Below are 22,483 nucleotides of genomic sequence, written 5' to 3'. Positions count from 1 at the left end.
TATATTTTTAATCTTTCTGTGTTTTTTTTTTGGTATGTTTGGTTGTGTTTTGCAGGAAAAATGTCTAGAAGAGGGTAGAGTTCCAGGGGAGGTGACTATGGGGATCTTTCATGGTTAAACTTTCCAAGCATTACCTCAAAATCTTCATTGGCTCGTGCGGAAAACAAACTGGAAGTATTGAAACGCAAGGAAATATATGTTCCAAATGCAATTGACTGGCGGTGGATTGGTCAAACTGGGTTGGAGGAGGATTTGACCCCTTATTTGGTCAAGTCTTTCAACAATGAGGGGATGAATATAGTTTGCGATGGCTGGAGCCGACTCTTTAAAATTCAAGAGCCCGTTTATCAAGAGTTGTGCTGGGAATTCTTAGCCACTATTTCCTTCAGAGGTGGTAGTGACTATTACAATCCAAACACTATTACTTTCTGTCTTGGAGGGGAGTTGCATCAATGTAGCATTGCAGAGCTTGCTTGGAGGATGGGGATATATGATCAAGCTGTGATTATGTCCGAAGATTTTGAAACCTTCCTAGAACAATGTCACAAAGATTTGCCCGAGGGGGTGGTGGCATCGACTTGGTGGAACACAATCGCCAATCGGGTCTACATTCCGTCCTCCGGTCAAGAGGGGAGCATCCGTTCCCCAATCCACCGCTTAATACATCGTCTGATCGCGAGCACAATTAACATGCGAAAGGATGACGATAAGGTTCCCACCCTTGACATTTTCTATATGTGGAGTGTTATAACTCCCGATGTTTTCTGCAACTTGCCATATTGCTTGGTGAAATATTTAGCAGAAGGGGCAGTAAAGGAGCGGATCACCTCAAAGATCAACGGGGGCTTGTTTGTCACAAACCTTGCGAGAACATATGGGATTTTTGAAAAAAGGGAAGCTCGAATGTTGACAATGGTTTCATCCCCCCCTTTTAGCACCACCTTATATAGGAGGGCGAGGATCATTGACGACTATGGTGGGGGGGCACATTGGCATCCCCAATGCGGACGAGGTGTTGGTACCGGAGGAGCCGGGAAGAAGGGTGAGGCAAAGGAGGGAGCAAGTCCGACAAGACCCACCGGTCATTCCGGCGGATGATGAGTTGCCTATGGATTGGTACCACGTAGAGGCAAGAAGGTACCAAGATGACCTTGGTAGAAGAATGAATCATAACAACGAGTCATTTGTTTATCTCTTTTAATAAATGAATATTGCGCCGAGGCCCGGACCCGGATTCCCGTATGTGATGAGTTGGGTGGAGCTGGAGGAGATGATATTGAAGAAGATTGAAAGTTTATGCTTTTAATTTGGATGTTATTTTATTTTGTTGGTTTTGTGTTTTGAACTTTTATGTATTAAGACTTAATTAGGAGTGTGCTTGTTTTCTTTTACTATGGTTGCCTTGTTTCATTTCAGGATTGAAGATTAGGATGCACTATAAGAGTCTCATTGGTCAAGGCTAGAGTGAGGGTCGGGTCTAGACGAGAGTATGCAATTTCAAGTTTAGGATCGATTCCGTTAGGAATAAGGGTGACAAAATGTGTTATTTACTGAAGAAATCGAAGAAGAGTCGCTGAATTGTCATATTCCAGCAGATTAGCAAAGGATCAAAAGCAGAACATTATTTTTTCCACTCAGCGCTCTACTCACCGAGTGCACATATTGGACTCGACGAGTCTATCTGCAATATCACGATTTTCTGCTTGGAGTCAGTTTACTCGCCGAGTTTCCATTCTACTCGACGAGTCACTCAAGATTCTACTCTCATGATTCGGATTTTGGGCACATTCGCTGCAGTTTTTACTCATATTATCATGAAGATTAATTCCTGGAGATTTCTGAGAGCTTTTTCCTTAATAATTGGAGCTATTTAGATGTTTTGCCACACGAGATTCGACACCCAAGACATGGATGAGCTGTTCCCATGTCTAAAGTCAATTGAAGATGGAGCTTAAAGAAGATCAACCTCGCCACTACCATCCCAGGGGAGTTTGTTCCAATTCCCTCTTTACTTTATCGTTCTTTTTCATGCATAACATGCAATGGGGACATTGCATAAATTAAGTGTGGGGTAGGGGGTTGGTTATAATTTTAGTTAAAATTGAAATTTTTGAAAATTTTGCATAAAAAATGCTAGGATCTAGTTTAGAAAATTTTGGTAAAAAGCAATTAGGAATCATGCTAAGTGTTATGTTTGATGATTGCATGAAGATCCAAATGTTTAGTTGAGCCTATGCACGTTATAGTGCATTTGTGGCCCCCTTTGTTTTAGTGAAATCATGGGACAAAAACATAACCTCGCTTAGTTTGAGGGATGCAATAAGTTTAGCATCGTGTACCAGAAATGTATCCAGGAAAATTTTTATCTTTAATCAATAAATGTTGAAGTTGAGCGCTCCTGCTTAAGCATGTAGGGTTTTGAGTGAAAGAAAAAAAGTGAGGTACATGTAATAAAAAAAAGAGAGAGAGAGAGAGAGAATTACAAGAAAAGTTTGAAGAATTTTTGGAGTACAAAGTATTAAGATCAAAGATCAAGAATTCTGAAGAAATTCCAAAAAGTTGAAGATACCCAAAAAAAATCAAAGAAAATCAAAAAGGTGGCAAATTTGAAGAATTCAAAGAAATCAAAGTTCAAATTATCAAGAAGGTGAAGAATTCCAAAAAGCTCCATAGTGGTATCGAAAAATTGTAATTTTTAGATTATGTATGCTTGGGTTGCTCAACCAAAAACACCTTGAGACTAGGAGGTTTTCTGCTGATGGATTCGGAGGGATGCATAAAATGAGCATTGTTCAAAAGAAGTGGGCGAGTGTTTATGAGGATTGTGAGTATTTAGAATTGAGGGGGGTCCTTAGGAAAAACTTTAGACACAAATGCATGCGTTGCGGTCTTGGCATAATGGTTGGGTTTGATTGGGAATGTCTTATATAGTATTAGTGTGTTAAAATTCAGTTTTGCTTGGGGGCAAGCAAAAGTCAAGTGTGGGGTATTTTGATATTTGCATATTTAGCCATATATTTAGTATATATTATTATCAATTATTAGCTAATTATTTGCATATTATGGACAAAAGGTACTTAATAATGTTTAAATTGTATTTTCAGTCCAGAAGTCAATGCTCTGGAGCAAAAAGGAGGAAGAAGATGCAATTAGAAGCTGCAGAATGAAGAAAGGAGTACAAACCTGAAGCTACTCAGCGAGTCCAATCGTCTACTTGACGAGTTTCCACGAAGATTCGCGAAGCAACACGTAAATTCCTTACCGTACACGGATTCTTCAAGGGTACTCGGCGAGTCGGTTGTCTACTCGACGAGTAGCCCCTGTTTTGAGTTATCTATAAATAGAAGCAATAAATCCGATTGGAGGATCTTTTCTAGCTTTTCTGGAAGATACTTTGCGACTAAGGAAACCCTTGGAGACCTGAAGAACGTGAGAAGAACCCTAATCTCTCATTCTTAGACGATTCAAGGCAACTTAGGTTTAATTTTCTACTTTATCTTTGAATTGAACAATGTTTGAGTTGATTACTTTCGTTTTTAGCTTTTTGACTACTGTAATCATGAGCTAAATTTACTAGTTTCTGTTTAAGGAAGACAATTTTACTCCTATGGATTAATTTTATGGTTTGATTAATCGTTAATTGGTGATTTTGTTAAATTAAGCTTGTTAAAGATCCTTATGCATTAACCATAACTATTCTCTGTTAATAGGAAGGCAATTAGGCTACATGAACATCTCTTAATTGTTTACCTCATATGATCTATGTGAACACTTTGTTATGTGCCTAGGACTAGTGAATATGAAACTAGGATTAATTAGAGAATGGGTAAATTAATGTGTGAGCTTGTTGATAAACCAACAACAAGAGGCTAATTGAATTAGTAATTTGATTAACCAATTACAAGTCTTATTTAATCCGAATAATTGAACTAGGGAATTAATTAGCTTAAACACTTGATCACTGCTTAAATTAATTGATTTTCTAAGGATTGGTAATAGCGAATGCGAATCTAATCACTTTAGTCGGTAACCAATAACAATTAATCTATTGCTTTGCCATAAAATTAACCATAGGAGTGAATGAGTTGAACCTAAGCAGAAACCCTTTTATTAAATTTGGTGAATTTTTACTTGGTTTTAGTTGATTAGTTAATTGTGTGTTAGTTAGTGTGTCTAAGTTTCTAGTCTTGTAAAACTAGAGAAAGCCCCCTTTCTATTACTTGTTAGTTAAAATTAGTTATTAGGTTAATTTCCGTTCCTCGAGTTCGACACCCTACTTATTCAACTATACCACTAAAAGACAGGTTCACTGCCTTTGTGTGTTTAAATTATATTTTTAGAGTAGGAATAAAACGAGTTGGTTTTACACACATCACCATACATATATTCCATCTCAAGTCTGTGTCGGGTCTATTTCACCCTCGAGTCTTTTTCAACTCATATGTCAGCCCAAGGTTGTACCGGGTCTATTTCACCCCTGGGGCTATTTTACTCCTGAGTCTAGTTCAACTCATATGTCAGCACAAGGTTATACCGGGTCTATTTCACCCCTCATACATATAGAAAACAGGCACACATGCATACAGGCATACATCAGGAGTCACAAAGACTACAAGCACGTGCAATCCCTAGTGTTCTACAGTATAGTGAGAAAACTCACCTCAATCTTTTGCCAGTCAAATAGATGCTTGGGGTGTTGAACCGGAGAATCCCCGCACTAAATGTAACACCCTAATCCGGTCCATTCTATGATTCAGGGTCGGGATCGGAAATCGATTTCGTAAAAGCTTTGAGGCCTTAAGGAGGCGAAGTTAGTCCTTGAGAAAGAGGTAGTGATGGTTGAGAGATCAAACCTTTGAATTGTGTTTTGGGCCGAAGATTAGAAAAGGGAAAGTCATAAGCCGGCTTACTAAATTATGTATGTAGGATGCTAGCTGTCTTTGTGACTCTTGCATGTTTGTATGAGCATGTATGGTAGAATAGTTGTATCTTTGATGACCAGTTGGGCTAGCTGTTATTATTGTGTTCTGATGTTTATATGTGACTGAGACTGCTGATAGTCTCCAGGGTTGCTGATAACCCACAGGGCGTGCTGTTAGCCCACTGGGACTGCTGATAGTCCCCAGGGTTGCTGATAACCCATAGTTGTTTATTTGTGTTGTGTTATGTGTGGTATTTTGGGGAACTCACTAAGCTTTGTGATTACGATTTGTGGTTTACATGTTTCAGGTTTTCTTATATTAAAGGAGGGGCACAGTTCAATTGCATCGCATCAATGAGGGACTTGTGTACTTGATAACTTTTAATGATATTCTGATAAATGTTTTTAAGATCTTGCAGTTGTGAATTAATTAAATACTTAAAGTTTTAATGGAAAAAATTGGGTTGAAATTTGGGGTGTTACAAGTTGGTATCAGTGCCTTGGTTTGAGGGATTCAGGCGTACTCTCGGGTGTGCTTGAACTCAATCTAAGGAGCTGGTAAATTTTCTAAAAGAAAATGATTTTCTATGAAAGTTTTTAAAATAAAAAGGGGTGTGGTGCGTGCAATTAGCCGATCTCAAGTAAGTATTTCCCAAAATACCGATGTGTGTTATATGATTGATGTTTGATGTGAGTATATGAGAATTACATGCTAGATTAGGGCTAAGGATCTGCTCAGTGTTGCATGGTAGGATGCCTAATTAGGAGAGATCCCTTTATGCATGTTGTGTGAGCTGCTAGTGATGCATGCTAGTGACTAGAGATCTTCAGGAGCTTCTGAGATAGGACTGCCTGTTGATGTAATTCTTTTAGTTATATATGCTCAAATGTTGCTTGCTTTGTGCTATGTAGGACTCATATCGATGCTAGTTAATTAATGCATGAATTTGTTAAGTTACATGATGCGAAAGTTTAATAATCTCAGAGTGATTGAGTTGTCCCTATTGCGCAGCTCTTGTCTGAGTCTAAACATTGTAGGGCTGCGTATTTTACTCGAAGGATTATTTAGGTTTAGTTGTATGTAATTGTGCTGATGAAGTAGTTAGTTGCATCGATGGGAGTCCTTCAGCAGCTGATGATAGGGTGAGGTGGGAATCCTAGGAGAGCCTAGGAAGCGATTTAGTGTGAGTGATGCGTTGTTCAGCAGATTTTGGAGGGTATCATTATGAGGAAGTGACTTAGAGGATTCGGGATGATTCTGAGGAAATTACGGATAGGTGAGGAAGGTAGTATTGGGCCCCTACTGGAAGCACAAGATCCGTACTTGAATCAAGGAAATTCCCAAAAATTCTAAAGAGATGGTTGAGGGTAGGAACATGGTTTGGCACCATGACTCTGTTGCAGCATTTTGGGTATTATTAGTTTTTCGGTTATGGCGGTCCAGGACAAAGACGGGTCGGGTGATTGTTTGTTAGGAAACTTAAGGTTTGTGGTGGAGATCTGGATACCAACTTGGATCGTGATATCACTTTCCGAACTGATATTTCTACCCTATGCCTGGGTTACAAGAAATTCAGCCTAGGATAATCCAAGTGGACACTTATGATTCTAGGCACAGAAATCGTAAGCCAATATGCTATAGGATTCTGTGAAAGTATGATGAAAACGAGAGCTTAAGATTGTATCCCTCTTCTGAAAAGAAGAGTCGTTTATATAATAAACGACATTAGGGTTTCATTAGGGTTGGACCGCTATGGATTCCTTTGGAAGCAAGTCAAGGTAATCCGGATTTTAATGGGGATTTAGGGTTACCAAAACTAACGAGTTTCGTTAGTTTTACCATAATAACCCTCAAGAATCGGAATATCCCACTATGTACCCATATGTAAAATTCGGAGAGGTTTTGGGGCGCTGCCCCAAACCCCGCGGGGTCACTGTCCCTAGACCCCACCAGAGGGGCGCTGCCCCCGGACCCCCGACTAGTCGTCGAACCGGCTACTAATTTGATCTTATACATGCGTGCACTCCGCACCAACCCGTACACATATTAGAAAACAAATTAAGAAGCCCTTTAGCTCACATGCTAATTCCAGTTACATAAAATGACATGGTGCCACTAAAATCACCAACAACCCTCCCCCATTTTAGTGTAACCCTTGAATAGACATAACTTTATCAAACAATCCAAACTAGTACATAATGAAAATATCGAAACGATTGAATTTCCAATTAGTATCATACATTTGCAAATACTCAAGAATCAGGGTGTTCTAAGAATTGAATCCATCAACCCATTTGAATACCAGAAAGTAAAATACATACTAGTTTATTGAATTTCTAGCAAATTACAACTTGACACTGTTATAAAGCAGTGTGTCCCAATCCTCTCATGATCGTATCAAGGTCAAGTCCACAACCTCTTGAAATGCGGCTACACTTCACAATCGCGTAGGTAACTCCTTTTCATATATCTGCACATACATTTATCAAAGGAATTATTAAGAAGTTAAACTTCAACCTGGCTAACATGCAGAACCGAACACATACCTGGGATGAATACTTCATGTGTTCCAATCTATAAGTATGAGCTTTCCACATTGAATTCAACCCCTAACATTATATTAGGAGGGAATTGGGTGTCTTATCATTACAGAATTAAATGGACTTTAATCCCATCCCGATTACAGACTTGTGCACTAAGTCTCTTGTCAGACCTTTAGTCAAGTGATCTGCCAAATTTTGTTGCGATTTCACAAACTCAACCGAAATCACACCATGCATGATTAGTTCTCTAATCATACTATGTCTAACACCTAAGTGTCTAGACTTTCCATTATAAACCTGGCTATATGCCTTAGCCAAAGCGGCAGCACTATCACAAAGGATAGAAATAGGTGCTATCGGTTTATACCACAAAGGAATCTCATAGACTAAATTCCTTAGACACTCTGCTTCTTTACCAGCAGCTGCTAACGCAACAAACTCAGATTCCATTGTCAAGTTTGTAATGCAAGATTGCTTCTTGGAAGCCCAAGAAATGGCACCCCCCCCCAAGCAAGAATACCCAACCATAAGTTGAGGAATTGTCCTCCATGTTGGTTATCCAACTTGCATCTGAATGACCTTCTAAAACCTAAGGACTCCCCAAGTAACTAAAACCATAATTCATGGTTCCCTTGAGATACTTAAACACTCTATTCACTGCTTGCCAATGTTGAGCACTAGGATTACTAGTGTACCTGCTCAACATACCCATAGCAAAAGCAATATCAGGTCTGGTACTTGTCATGGCATACATCAAGCTACCAATAGCCTTAGAGTATTCCAATTATGAAATGGGAACGCCATTATTTGGCATTAATTTCACACTTGGGTCCATAGGAGTACTCACAGGAGAACAATCGGTAAAATTAAACCGCTTGAGAATTTTCTCAATATAATGACTTTGAGTCATCACCAAACATTTTTTCATCCTTGTAGTTCTTATTCGAAGAATTACATCAGCCTCTCCCAAATCTTTCATGGAAAACTTAGATGATAACAACTTCTTTGTATCATCTACTTGATTTTGGTCAGTACCAAAAATCAACATGTCGTCTACATATAAGCAAATGATCACCCCAGATTTAGTAGCATCATCAAATCTACTATAAACACATTTATCACATTGGTTTGTCTTGAAACCAGAGGACAAAATAACTTCATCAAATTTTTGATGCCATTGTTTAGGCGCTTGTTTCAGCCCATACAAAGATTTGACAAGTTTACAAACCATATGCTCTTTACCGGGCATAATAAAACCTTCAGGTTGTTTCATGTAAACTTCCTCGTCAAGATCACCATTTAAAAAGTTTCTTTTCACATCCATTTGGTGAATAACCAGATTGTGGATACTTGTGCAATCAACAATCTAATAGTAGCAATACGTGCAACCGGAGCATACGTATCAAAGTAGTCAATACCAGGTTTTTGTCTAAAACCTTGAATGAATAACTGGGCTTTGAACTTGTCAATAGTCCCATTAACATTCATTTTCTTTTTGAAAATCCATTTGCAACCAAGTGGTTTAGAACCTGGAGGCAAATCAGACAACACCCATGTGTTGTTCTCAAGAATTGATGACATTTCATCATCAATTGCTTCCTTCCAAAAGGCACTATCACGAGACTCCATGGCCTCTTGATAAGTTTTAGGATCATCTTTAATACTATAACAATAAGAGTATTCAAGATTAATTTCATCCCTTGAACCTTCCACCAAATACAGTTGGAAGTCGGATCCGAAATTTTTCGCAATATGGCCTCTTTTGCTTCTACGAAGCTCTTGTTGTTCTTGCACATTACCACCATCTTGACTTTCTAAATTTTGCTCTTTATAAGCCCCAAAAGTCAAATCCTTAGGCCTTTGAATCGATGAAAACCGCATCTCATCAAAAGTTGCATTTCGTGATTCGATAACAGTGTTAACCGAAACCGAATCATTAGGTTCTATTACATAAAACCTATATGCCTTGGAATGTTCAGCATATCCAATGAATATACAATCAATTCCACGTTCTCCCAAATTCTTCTTTTTGGTCTCAGTGAGTTTTACAGCTGCCCGACATCCCCAAACCTGAAAATAACTTAGATTCGGCTTTTTCTTGAACCAAATTCATATGGGACTGTTTTATTCCTTTTATTTGGAACCCTATTTAATAAATAGCAGGCCGTTAACATGGCCTCTCCCCAGAATCCTTCATTCAATCCCGAGTAACACAACATCGAGTTTACCATTTCCTTTAAAACTCGATTTTTGCGTTCATCAATACCATTCTGTTGGGGCGTGTAAGGTGTCGTGGTCTCATGAATGATACTCACCGATTGGAAATATATGGGATCCATATATTCACCTCCCATATCAGTCCTGAGACATTTAACCGGAATTCCCAATTGCAATTCCACCTCGGTTTTGTATATTTTGAATTTATCTAAGGCTTCATCCTTGGAATGTAACAAATAAACATAGCAAAACCGAGTGCAGTCATCAATAAAAGTGACTACATACTTTTTATTTCCCAAAGAAGGAGTGGAGTGAAAATCACACAGGTCACTGTGTGCAAGTTCCAAAACAGCTGAATTTCTAGTGACACTAGGAAAGGGTTGTTTTGTCATTTTTGTAAGCATGCATGTTTTACATTTATCAGATGTCATATCAAAGGCTGGAATTAATCCATCTTTTGACATCTCATGCATCCTTCTAAAGTTGAAATGACCTAATCTTACATGCCAACGCATAGATTTATCAACATTAGAAGCAGAAGATACAAATGCAGAATTTTGAACAGGTAATGATTTGTCAACAAGATTTAAGCGAAATATTCTATTATTTAAATATCCAAAGCCAGTAAACATTCCACCCTTAGAGAAAACAAACTTATCCGACTCAATAACTTGTTTAAAACCAGCAGAATTCAAACAACTAGAACTAACAAGATTCTTGCGAATCTTGGGAACAAACAAAACATCAAATAACTTAATTGTCTTTCCAGAAGTAAATTCAAGACACACGACACCTAAACCACAAATAGGAATAAAAGAATCTTCTCCCATTTTCAGCACCGACCCATCTTCAAGCGGAGTTAATGATTTAAACATCCGTTTATCCTTGCATACATGGTTCGTTGCTCCGGAGTCGATCCACCAAGCAACATCATCATCCTGCACATAGAACGATTCAGGGATAAATGAAACATAATAAACATAATTCTGATTAGAATTATCAAAGTTAGTCAAAAACTGACCTCCTTTAACTTGGGCCGAAGACCCGTTCACTTTCCCATTGGCTCCACTGTTTCCAGCACCATTGTTTCCCAAATTCACATGACAATCACGCTTGCAATGCCCAACCTGATTGCACCTCCAACAAACCAGATCCTTTCTCTTTTTTTTGAGTTGCTTGGGACATGTTCCTGCTTACGTTTGCCATGTCCTTTGTGGTTCTGTTTCCTTGGTTTGTTTTCAACCATATGAATCGACGGCTGTCTAGGTTCAACTTTTCCTTTGGGTTTTTCAGATTTGTCACTTTCCTTCGCACGAAGAGATTCTTCAATATGAATGTGACTAGCAAGTTGAACCAAAGACAGTTCCTCCTTTTGATGTTTCAAGTTGTGTTTGAAGTCTTTCCAGGATGGAGGCAGTTTGTCAATGATGGTTGACACAACAATGGACTCATCCATATTCATACGGTGTAGTTTAAACTGACCATATATGCCAAGGAGTTCATTGAATTGTTCAGTAACAGACATTAAGTCGTCCATCTTATAATTGTTAAAGTCACTGACCAGAAACTTCTTGCTAGAAGCATCCTCGGTGATATACTTCAACTCAAGGGTGTCCCACAACTCCTTGGCACACAAGGCTTCACTATGGATATCAAATAAAGCATCATACATATTGTTTAGAATTTGACCTTTGCAGATATAGTCATCGTTGTCCCACTTCTGTCTCCTTCTTATCTCTTCAATAGTCTCAACAACACCTTCATCTGGCTCCGCTGGTCTTGGAGTAGTCAGCACGTATGCGACTTTCAGAGTAGTCAGCATGAAGTGCATCTTCTTCTTCCAGCGCCTGAAGTCAACACCTTCGAACTTCTCCAGCTTTGCAAACTTAGTGGTCATCTCGCAGATTGAGTCACCCATCTCCAGGAACAGTAAATATTAGTTCGATTGTTAGGAAATTTAGGGTTTGTGGTGGAGATCTGGATACCAACTTGGATCGTGATATCACTTTCCAAACTGATATTTCTACCCTATGTCTGGGTTACAAGAAATTCAGCCTAGGATAATCCAAGTGGAAACTTTCGATTCTAGGCACAGAAATCATAAGCCAATATGCTAAAGGATTCTGTGAGAGTATGATGAAAACGAGAGCTTAAGATTGTATCCCTCTTCTGAAAAGAAGAGTTGTTTATATAATAAACGACATTAGGGTTGGGCCGCTATGGATTCCTTTGGAAGCAAGTCAAGGTAATCTGTATTTTAATGAGGATTTAGGGTTACCAAAACTAACGAGTTTCGTTAGTTTTACCATAATCACCCTCAGCGGGACCCTAGCCAGGGGCTCTGCCCCTTGGACCCCGCTAGGGGCGCTGCCCCTAGACCCCGCCAAAGGGGTGCTGCCCCTTTGGAAATCCCGAACCTAGGGGCGCTGCCCCCGGACCCCCGACTAGTCGTCGAACCGGCTACTAATTTGATCTTATACATGCGTGCACTTCGCACCAACCCGTACACATATTAGAAAACAAATTAAGAAGCCCCTTAGCTCACATGCTAATTCCAGTTACATAAAATGACATGGTGCCACTAAAATCACCAACATTGTTTGGGCCTTAGTGGCCATGTCAATTGGGGTCGAATGGTCCAGACCTGGATGAGTATTTGATTTCCAGGTCTTAGGGGTCCTACTTGAGGTAGTGTCAGTCTGAGTCATGGGACTCAATGAGAGAGCGGTTGGGATGAGCGGCTTGAGGATTGCAGTCTTGAGATTGAGTGATCGTCCTATGGCTTATGATGACATTTTCTATGAAGAGAATTACGTTCTCCCAGCTTTCTATGTTAGGGAGGGAAGGGAGACCAAGCGTATGATTGTAGAGATCAGGGAACGACCCATCAGGGGAAACTGGATGGTTGTGGTATTAACGAAAAAGGTGGAAATGCACGAGAGGATTTGTGTGGTTTGATCGTCTCTAGAAAATTTTCATGTTTGGAAAGAGAGTCATTTTAGTGGAGACTGTACAAGATGAGGACCATGGGTATGCCTTCCTTGAGTTCAGTTAGAGCGTGTGTTGGCATGTTGTTCGAGGTGATTAGGAGAAGTGGATTGGTAACGACAACTCTCATTTTCTATGTTATATCTCGACTATGAGGATGATGCATCATGTTTTATGATTGTGTATCGCGATGGAGAGAAGGTTAGAGATTCAGAGGCAAAGTGTGTGGTAGTCCATTTGTTCTTAGGTGGAAAATCGGTGCTACGAATGGGCTATCAATATTATTGCTTGTGCATTTGGATGGGATTCTTGACGATAGAGGCGGTTACGACCATAAAGTTTTTGAGGTCTCCATCTGAGATTCGGAATGTCTTTGAGTTGTTCGGTCCTTATGTGGGAGATTATCTTGCATTGTGTTATACAGTCCAAGAATTAGGGATGGTATGTATCTAGTTGAGTCGGTTTGAAGTGTGGTTTTTCTATATCGTCAGTTGGTGATAGCTCGAACCCAAGTGCGGGAGAACTGGGCATGCTACTTGAAAGATCAGCGATCTGTTTAAGTTTGTGGGTTGCAGAGATCGACAGTTTGGGTATGCGAGACTTTGGTTCGAGTCAAGGGTGTCGAGCAAGTTGCCATCAAATATATGTGCTCTAAAATACATTAGTTGTTTTCACGATAGGAAGCTATTGGTCAAGGAGCTCAATGTAGCCAGTAGTCCCTTTTGGGAAGGCAGATGAACTATTCAATAGGTGGTTAGGTCGCTCAGGTTGAGCATCAGTTGTTGAAGGATTTGTCAGCTCAATGTATAAATTGCTACCTACAGTCTAATTTAACCATTGGTTGATCTGGCAATCAACTTCAGGGTTGGGTATATGTAATTCTTCATGTGTTTAGTTCAGTAGAAAACTTCGGATTATTGGGTTGTTGTCAGTGCATTCTCCATCGATGGTTGTCCTCGTTCGTCATCAATGGGTGGGGATGCTTCGAAGGTTTTGATCTGTATAACTAGAGGTCAATGATTGTGACAACCAATCGTCATGTTCTGTTATGGTATATCATGGCTTCTAGGTATGTTGTCCTGAATTGCTGGATTGTGCAATTATGGTCTATAGCAGACTCAAGTTTGTTTTGGTAGTAGGAAGAACATTTAATTGATTATCTATCTGTTTCAATTGTGGGTATTTTAGGTTCTTTGTCATCAGTTGGGATTGTAGAAGGATGTGGAATTGTATCAAGGGAAGGTACTTTGGATACGACAATCTTTGTGGAGAGTAGTAAAGTGCTTTATCTGGTTTCGGGTGTGAGCACCAGATATCGTTTGATCATGGGATCTTAGTCCAGCAAGCTCAATGTGGTGGTGATTGGGTAGGAAGACTATGGGATGGCTAGGTAATCCAGTGATTATGAAGTTATCATAATGTAGATGAATCCAAGTGAATGATAGTCACTTGGGGCTATCAGGGATAGTTCCAAGTGCGATCCACTTTAGAATTTGTGCTCATGTTAGAGTTTGGATTGGTATATCTGGAGGGAGCGTCAGGGTTCCTTGAGGTTGGGAAGAATCCAAGATAGGTCAGGATTGTGAGTGTGGAGTAGACTACCGTGTGGTCGGTGGAGCGTTGAACGGCTAATCGGGTGGTGCGGATAAGATATTGTTTGATTAAGGATTAACTGGGAAGGCCAGTCAACATGGTATCATTTTAAGTCAACTAGAGAGCCAGTTCTGGCTGCGAGATGGTTCAAGGTTAAGAAAGGAATAGTGTTCTTTGGTCAGTGATGTAAGACTGCAGAGAAACCGTAGCATTCACCAGGTTAGTATGCGATTGTAGGAGTTATGTAAGACCGGAGAGCATCTGTAGCATTCACTAGGTTAGTGTGTGGTTGTGGACGTGATGTAAGACTGCAGAGCAGCCGTAGCATTCACCAGGTTAGTGTGTGGTTGTGGAAGTGATGTAAGACTGCAGAGCAGCTGTAACATTCAGTAGGATAGGATGCGGTTGTGGAAGTGTTATAAGACTGCAGAGCAGCCGTAGCATTCACTAGGTTGGTAGGCGGTGGTAACAGTGATAGAAGTCTATTACTTGGCTCGTGGCATTCTCTAGGATGATTAGATTATCACAGGGTTGGGTGAAGGGTTGTGAATGGGACTCAACATCTGTAATACTTGGGAAATCGTAGGTTGGGTTGGGGCCAAATGTGATGTGAGAACTCGGTTCGGTTTGTAGCCATCACTGGGGTTAAGCGGACTTGGTGATCGTTCGAGCATTGGTTGAATTGATCTTCATTGGGAGTGATTGACTAATGGAGTTGTGTTAGCGGATGGTGTCACACCCTCGGCCGAGGCGGCGGAATACGTCGGGCTGTGCGACTTAATTCATGAATCACAAGCAAATTGAATATACATCACAAGTTACAACAATAACAACATAGCAGTTACATTACACTTTAAGATTTGAATACAAAGTTCATAATAATAAATTCATAAAGTTGCCTTAACAGATAGGCCGATTTAACAAAAACTAGATAAACTAGGTCGCCTGAAATCCATGACTAATCTTCTGACTGAAAGCTCGTTTCGTGATACCCTAAGAATACATGAAATTTTGAGGGTCAACACAAGGTTGGTGAGAGTTTACAGGTTTTCTGCTAACCGCAGTAATGATACTTTAAAAGACTAAAAAGTATTCCTTTTGTAGTTTAAACCATATTTGGAAATGTTTGATAAAAGAGAAATTGTAAGTAAATTCATACTTAAAATATTTGATAGACAGAGAAATCATAAGTAAATCTGCACTTAAAATGTTTGGTAATCAGTGAAACCGTGAGTAAATTCATACTCAAAATATTTGATAGACAGAGAAATCATAAGTAAATCCGCACTTAAAATGTTTGGTAATCAGTGAAACCGTAAGTAAATTCATACTTAAAATGTTTAGTAATCAGAGGAACCACGAGTAAATCTATACTCAAAATGTTTCGTACTCAGAGAACCGTGAGTAAATCCATACTCAAAATGTTTGGTACTCAGAAAACCGTGAGTAAATTCATACTCAAAATGTTTGATAATCAGAGAAACCGGATCCGTGGTTTCTAGATTATGAGATCTAGTTAATGCTTATAGTGAGTCCTATAACCGAGCTATGTGACTGTACCTACCCCTACGACGCTTCATTGGACATCGTAAAACTGTTTTAGATATTTATCACCTGCTTCGATTGATCGGTCGAGGTTGTAGCTAGCAACCACGGGTGGGGGTGTCAACCCGTATAGATCTATACATACGTATCTCAACTCCGAAGATTAACGGTTATAGTGGTGTGGGTCTTCTAAGTGTTTGTTTGCACTTAGGGTAATGAATAATGTCTCACTCATAAGGCCCTTAACTAGAGTTTGTCCTGAAAAAACGGTTATACTTGATAAGAAAATCCATAAAAATGTGTAATGCTCTTTCAAACAAGTGGTAAATCTCATGTTGGTGTACACTACATAAATGATTTCAAGATAAGAAAACTGGTATATGTATGTTTGGTATGAACATGAAATACTACAAAGGTGGTAACTTTTTATGACATAAGTTTTATAACATATTTTGTCATAAAATCATGATATTTTGTATGCAAAAATCATTTGTTATCTCGACTAGTTGTATTATAAAAAAAACAACCGTAACGTATTTACATCAAACATATTTATCACTAGTTTATTTTTATATGAAATATTATTTAATAAAATAATATTTATAAACCAGTTTTGAAATCGGTAAGTGTTTGTCAAGATCAATAAATATATATAGCACATGTATTCTCCCCCAAAGCGTAAAAATATTAAAAAGGGGTCGTAAACACTCACCCTTGAAGCGTGAACAAGGCTCGAGGGTGTAACTTGTCGTGAAAGCCGTTTTGTGACATTTCATGCCCTTAAAACGAGTCACCGGGTCTATTTATATTACCTAATAAAACCAATAGGGTAGTTTTGATATTAATTATTAAATATTGGGTGGTCTTTGCTAAATAAATTCTAGGGTTTGATTTTGCCAAAAGCATCCTCCATGGACTGATCTTGCAGACAGTTCTCAAACCAGGGGATAAACATGTACCTTTGAAGCTGATTTAGAGCTTCAGGACCGAACTTGTTAAGGCTTCTGGAGGAGGGGCCTAATCTGTTAAATTCTAATGGGACTTTGACCTTTATTGTTGACTTATTTCACAGAAGGGGCTAAGTCGTAACATTTGGAAACCACAGGGTTTAAATTAAATAAAGTATAATGGAGTTTGAACAGATCGTCTTCCTCATCTGGACGTGATTCACAGACGAATGGAGGAAAACGAGACCCATCTGCCGGGTCTCTTGGCCTTGGTTGTTCGTAAGGGCTAAAACATGAATGATGGTGATGGAGAAAGGGCTTACAGTGGGTAGGCGGTGGTCGTGAGTGGTTAGCGTCGGCAGCAGCAACAACGGTGGCGTCCCACAACAGCGAAGACCTTCTGTGGTGGTCGGAGGTTGCTCCGGCAGCCTTCGGCCTGGTTTTTGATTGGGTTCTGATCTAAATCAACGGAGAAAACGAATGGGAGTGGTGTTTGGTGGTGATTTTCAGTTGAGAGGAGGGGGTATAAGGTGGTGGTCGATTTACTCATAGTGGTGGAAGGTGAATGCTGATCGGAGTTTTCATGGTGGCAGCTACCCCAAAAGAAGGATGGCAAGGAGTGGTGATGGGTGGCACACAGCGGAAGCTCCCATGCTCCGTCCCTGGGTTTCGTCTGGCGAGATTGACGAGAGAGGGACGAAGAAGGTGGCAGATGGTCGGAGGGGTGGAATTCCGACAGCAGCAACAGCGGTGAGTGATGAAGTGGTCGTCGGCGATGGATGGCAGTCGATTGTGGTCAACGGGTTTGCCCGTTTTCTCCTCTGTTTCGAGCGGGTTCCGGCGAGAGGGAGAGGTTGTAAGAGGCGGACTACAATGGGGTGGTGTTGGGATGCTTTCTGATCAAGAGGAGGTGGCCTAAGAGTAGCGGCAGTAGGCGGTTCACGGTGGTGCAATGCTGTTTTTATGGTGGGGATATTGTGGAACTTCAAATCGGGATTCCTATTTCACCAACGATTTGAGCTTTTAAGATAAGGAATAGAAAGAGATTTATCAGATAAGTTAAAGGGATAACATTTGAGGGGTAAGACAAATTGGCTTTTTAAGATTCGTTTTTGCATCAGTTATCAATGGAGGAAAAAGGATTAAGTCATATGCAGACTGCATAATGCAGTCGTATGCCGTGAGGAAGAAGACACAATCTTCCTAGTTTCGGCATAAATGGTCCTTGTAATTTGGCACTCTAACCAATCCCACCTAATCTCATATATTGTCATCAAATTAGTTTTAGGAAATTACAAATCTACCCCTAGACTAATATGCTTTCATGTGAAAGAAATTTATTTAAATAAACATCGTATTATTACTTTTATTTTATTTATTCATGTTGTTATGTTTATTTAAGTATTATTTTCTATTATTCTTTTAGATAAATTGAGGGGTACTTGGCGAATAATAATTTTAAGTTCAACGGCTCCGAAACCCGAACAAATTTATTTATTTATTTATTTTTTCGAGTTTGTAAATATTTTGTTAAAAATATTTTAACTATAGCATTGTGTATATTAGACTTTAGTATGAGTCCAAACGCTTTCGTAATTTTCATCTGATGTGCGCAAGTGCCTCAACTGATCAATTCGGTTTATGAAATCGGATAAAGGTAGTGTTATACCGGTGTGGTTTCTTAAAACGGTCATATCTTTTGCACACGAACTCCGTTTTTGGCGTCGTTTATATATTCGCGATCAGGAAAACATGTACTACGAGTCTAGAATATTTTCTTTGTTTATAGACGCTTAATACAATATTTCAGTTTTTCCGTCGTTAACCAGAGTTACAGTTTGCGTTTTAAGTTTCGATCAATATTTTCTATAATTTGAGATAAGATATAATTTCATATATTATTTTATTTGAAATGACACTATATTTCAACTAAAATATGCATTAAAATTCAATCAGTCAAGATACAAAAGGGTCTGCGGTGAACTGACCGTTTATAGATTCAGACCTAAATTCTGGGATGTCACAGATGGACCAAGACCACCTGTACATGTTCTGTTTTTTAGTCTAGAGCTGATTTTATTTTCGTTGAGGATTTTTCGGTACCGGTAAGTGGTCGGGGCATATATGTTTCGGATATCCATAAACTTATTCAGGATGGATACGTTTTTGTGGTTCGGGTTATGAAGTTGAGTCATTGTGGGAATGTTTTGAAATCGTTCTGTCTTCCTGGGAGTCAGACATCGATCAAGGTTTTCAGTTTCAGGTTTTGTGGTTGGGCACTCGTTGACTCAGGGCAAAGTTGAAGTCCGTTCTTCGATAGGGCTGGTGATTTTCTGTTATTTTGGGTCCGACGATAGTAAGGTGGTGGTTATCGGAGTGAGGTAAGTCTCCCAATCATCTTTGGGATTCAGGAAGTTCAGTCAGGATCGTTGGGTTCGACACAGGAGATAGTAAGGAATGATTTCGAGGAAGAAATCTAATTTAAGTGGGGGAGAGTTGTAACACCCTGTTCCGGGCCATTCTGTGATTTAGGGTCGGGGGCCAGAAATCGATTTTCATAAAATCTTTGAGGCCTTAAAGAGGTGAAGTTAGTCCTTGAGAAAGAGGTAGTGATGGTTGGGAGATCAAACCTTTGAATTGTGTTTTGGGCCGAATAGTAGAAAAAGGAAAGTCATAAGTCGGGGCCTTGCATGAAATATGGATTTTGTTTGAGAATTTTCTAGTCCAAGATACATAGATAATATTGTGGGGCTTTTCATCACCTTTCTGTGGATATAAAGAACGTCGAAATCGGAGTTAGAACGAAGAAGTTATGGTCGTTTGAAATTAGAAGGGTTTTTAGGTTGAGCCTAGTACGTTGGGCGTACTAGGCGAGAGGTGATCGAGGAGTATAATACGATGCCAAACCCTAATTTTTAGGGTTTCACTCCTATTTAAACGCATTATCTCACCCTTGGACCTCCTATAATCAGCCTTCACTCCCTTTTAAGCCCTGATATCGAACCCTAGCCTGGAGAGTGAAGATCTTGGAGTCTTTTGGTGATATTGGTGCATTCTTTTTGAGGAAGAAGGTCTTTGAAGAAGGTCTTTGAAGAAGGTGGTGTTGCACGCAAGCTTGTAGATCTAGAAACTCATTCATCTTGTGTATCTTTTGAAGGTATAAAGTCCATACCTTGCTGATGTTCTTTATAGATCTCTTTAGATGGGTATTTATGAACTTTTGTCCCAAAAGCTTGGACCTTTGTGAGTATGAGGTACTCCAAAGCTTCTTGGCTGTCCTTTTAGATGTTTTTGAGTGCCTTGATCCATAAAAATGGTTGCTTAATCGTTTCCTTTGGCCCATGCATGAGATAAGTAACCTTGAGTGTTGTACAAGTTAGAGTTTTGAGGTTTGAGCCTTCTTTATTCATGCAAAGACTTAAAGTCAGAGAATTTATGGGTCAAGACATTATTTGGGATCAAATCTGAGAAGTGGACTTAATGGCTTAACTGATTAAACAATTCATGTTGATTTAGGGTTGGCTGCGGAGTACACTGGGCGTACCCAGCTCGTACGTTGTGCGTACTGGCCAAAGAAAGTGTACGTTAGGCATAAGTCTGAGTACGTCGGGCGTACTCAGCTTCCACTGAATTTTGTTGACTTTTGGGCTTTGGGCCATTGTAGGCTTTTGGGTGTCTTTGGGCAGGGCTCGGTTATGGTTTACGACCTGATTATTAAATAGGATATTATCTGATGATATTTAGTGTGGAGGTTTCCCAGATCAGCAGTTCGAGCATTTATCTGGTTGTTTAGCACTTTTAGGTGAGTCTTCTCTCGGTGCTCGTGAGTCGAAGGCACCAATGGCGGCTCACTAAATTATGTATGTAGGATGCTAGTTGTCTTTGTGACTCTTGCATGTTTGTATGAGCATGTGTGGTAGAATAATTGTATCTGTGATGACCAGCTCGGTCTAGCTGTTATTATTGTGTTATGTTGTTTATATGTGACTGAGACTGCTGATAGTCTCCAGGGTTGCTGATAACCCACCGGGCATGCTGTTAGCCCACTAGGACTGCTGATAGTTCCCAAGGTTGTTGATAACTCATAGTTGTTTATTTGTGATGTGTTGTGTGTGGTATTTTGGGGAACTCACTAAGCATTGTGCTTACGATTTGTAGTTTACATGTTTCAAGTTTTCTTATATTAAAGGAGGGACACGGCTTGATTGCATCACATCAATGGAGGACTTGTGTACTTGATAACTTTTAATGATACTCTGATAAATGTTTTAAGATCTTGCAGTTGTGAATTAAATAAATACTTAAAGTTTTAATCGAAAATTTTGGGTGTTACACTAACCAACCAAATACAACCCTAATTAATAATTGGATCATAAACCATAATCTACACTTTAATCAACTAATCCCGACCCCAATGGTAAAAGACCATTTTACCCTTCCCTCAATTGGCCCAAAAACCGTGGCCCAAACTCCATGGCACAAAAGCCGAATAATGGCCCAGTTCCTAAAGGACACTTAAAGCCTAAAATGGGCCCAAATAAAAAGGCCTAATCCCTAACAATGGCCCATAATCAGAAAGACTTTTGGCCCAACAAAGGCCCAAAACCCTAAAGTCCAAAGATGGCCCAAACCACAAAATCCGAAGACCAAGCTGTGAACACTAAGCGTTCTAGAAGTACGTCCGGCGTATAGGGTGGCTACGTTTGATCGGGGACTCATATGCGTATGCACAGCGTACACTTGCGTACGCCCCATGTTAAGCCATTTTGCCATTAAGTTCTTATTGCTTGCTACCAAACGACCATATTTCAGATCCAAACCTTGGAAGCGTCTTAACCCATAAAGCCATTAACTTAATACCTTTGAATGGCTCAAATGAACTCAAACCCTAGATTTAGCATCCTACTTTCACCAAATGGACATAAATTCATGCATGGTTGATCCTCAACCATCAAGATGCTAACTTTATAAACTAGTGATCTTAGAAACACCAAGAGGAGCAACCCATAACTTCTGGAGTGGTAAAATTCCACTATATCTCATTCATGGGACCAAAGGTGACCAAAACTCCATAATAACTAGATCTAAGCATAGAATAAGCAAGTTCCATGTTTTATACCTCAATGAAGCTAGAACTGATGAGTGAAATCTAGATCAAGAAGCTCTTTCTTGATCAAAGCTCCTTCTCCAAGTTTCTTCTTCTTTAAGGTTCACCAACACTCACTAAAACACACACAAAAGGGCTCAAAACTCTCTAGATGAGCTAGGCTTTCGAAATGAGGCTCAAAGGGGCAACGGAGGCTGGGAAATGATAGAACCTTGGGACATAATGTTGCTTAAGTAGAGTCCAAACCCTAAAAATTAGGGTTTGCACGCCAGCGTACGTACCCAACTCCCAAAATTACGAAAATGCCATTTCGGCCCAATTTTGCAATCAATTCACATCCAAGGTCTAAAATTAAATAAATTTTCATACTTAGGGTTTAAAATGAAAATAACACAACACTACTAGAAAAATTAAAAATACCTACGAATTTTTCCTACGGAAATATTCCGTCGGAAAATACCGACGGAATACCTACGGAATTCCGACGGAAAACGATGCCCTAAATTACTGACAATATTGTGACGGAATACCTACAGAATACCGACGGAAGACAAATCCGTCGGAAATCCGTCGATAAATACCGACGGAAAAGCTACGGAACTGACAAAAAGACTTATTTGT

General features: G+C 39.6%; 1 long non-coding RNA gene across 2 annotated transcripts; it reads right to left on the bottom strand.

Moving 5' to 3' along the window:
- Window positions 1-15,081: 15,081 nt before the first annotated feature.
- On the bottom strand, window positions 15,082-17,869 carry LOC145157633 (uncharacterized). Of its 2 annotated transcripts, XR_013737195.1 has the most exons (4): window positions 17,079-17,869; window positions 16,521-16,620; window positions 15,828-16,066; window positions 15,082-15,256 (listed from the first exon to the last, which is right to left on the bottom strand). It is a non-coding gene; the product is annotated as an uncharacterized LOC145157633 (long non-coding RNA). The 2 variants fall into 2 exon arrangements; XR_013737194.1 differs by having other exon boundaries at window positions 15,082-16,066.
- Between the last annotated feature and the right edge of the window lie 4,614 nt (window positions 17,870-22,483).

This window comes from Lactuca virosa, chromosome 1 (genome assembly GCF_052849685.1).
Source record: "Lactuca virosa cultivar CGN04683 chromosome 1, Lactuca_virosa_CGN04683_v6, whole genome shotgun sequence".
NCBI classification, from domain to species: Eukaryota; Viridiplantae; Streptophyta; class Magnoliopsida; order Asterales; family Asteraceae; genus Lactuca; species Lactuca virosa.
Note: the sequence above shows the minus strand (reverse complement) of the source record. Positions and strands in the feature narration are given on the sequence as shown.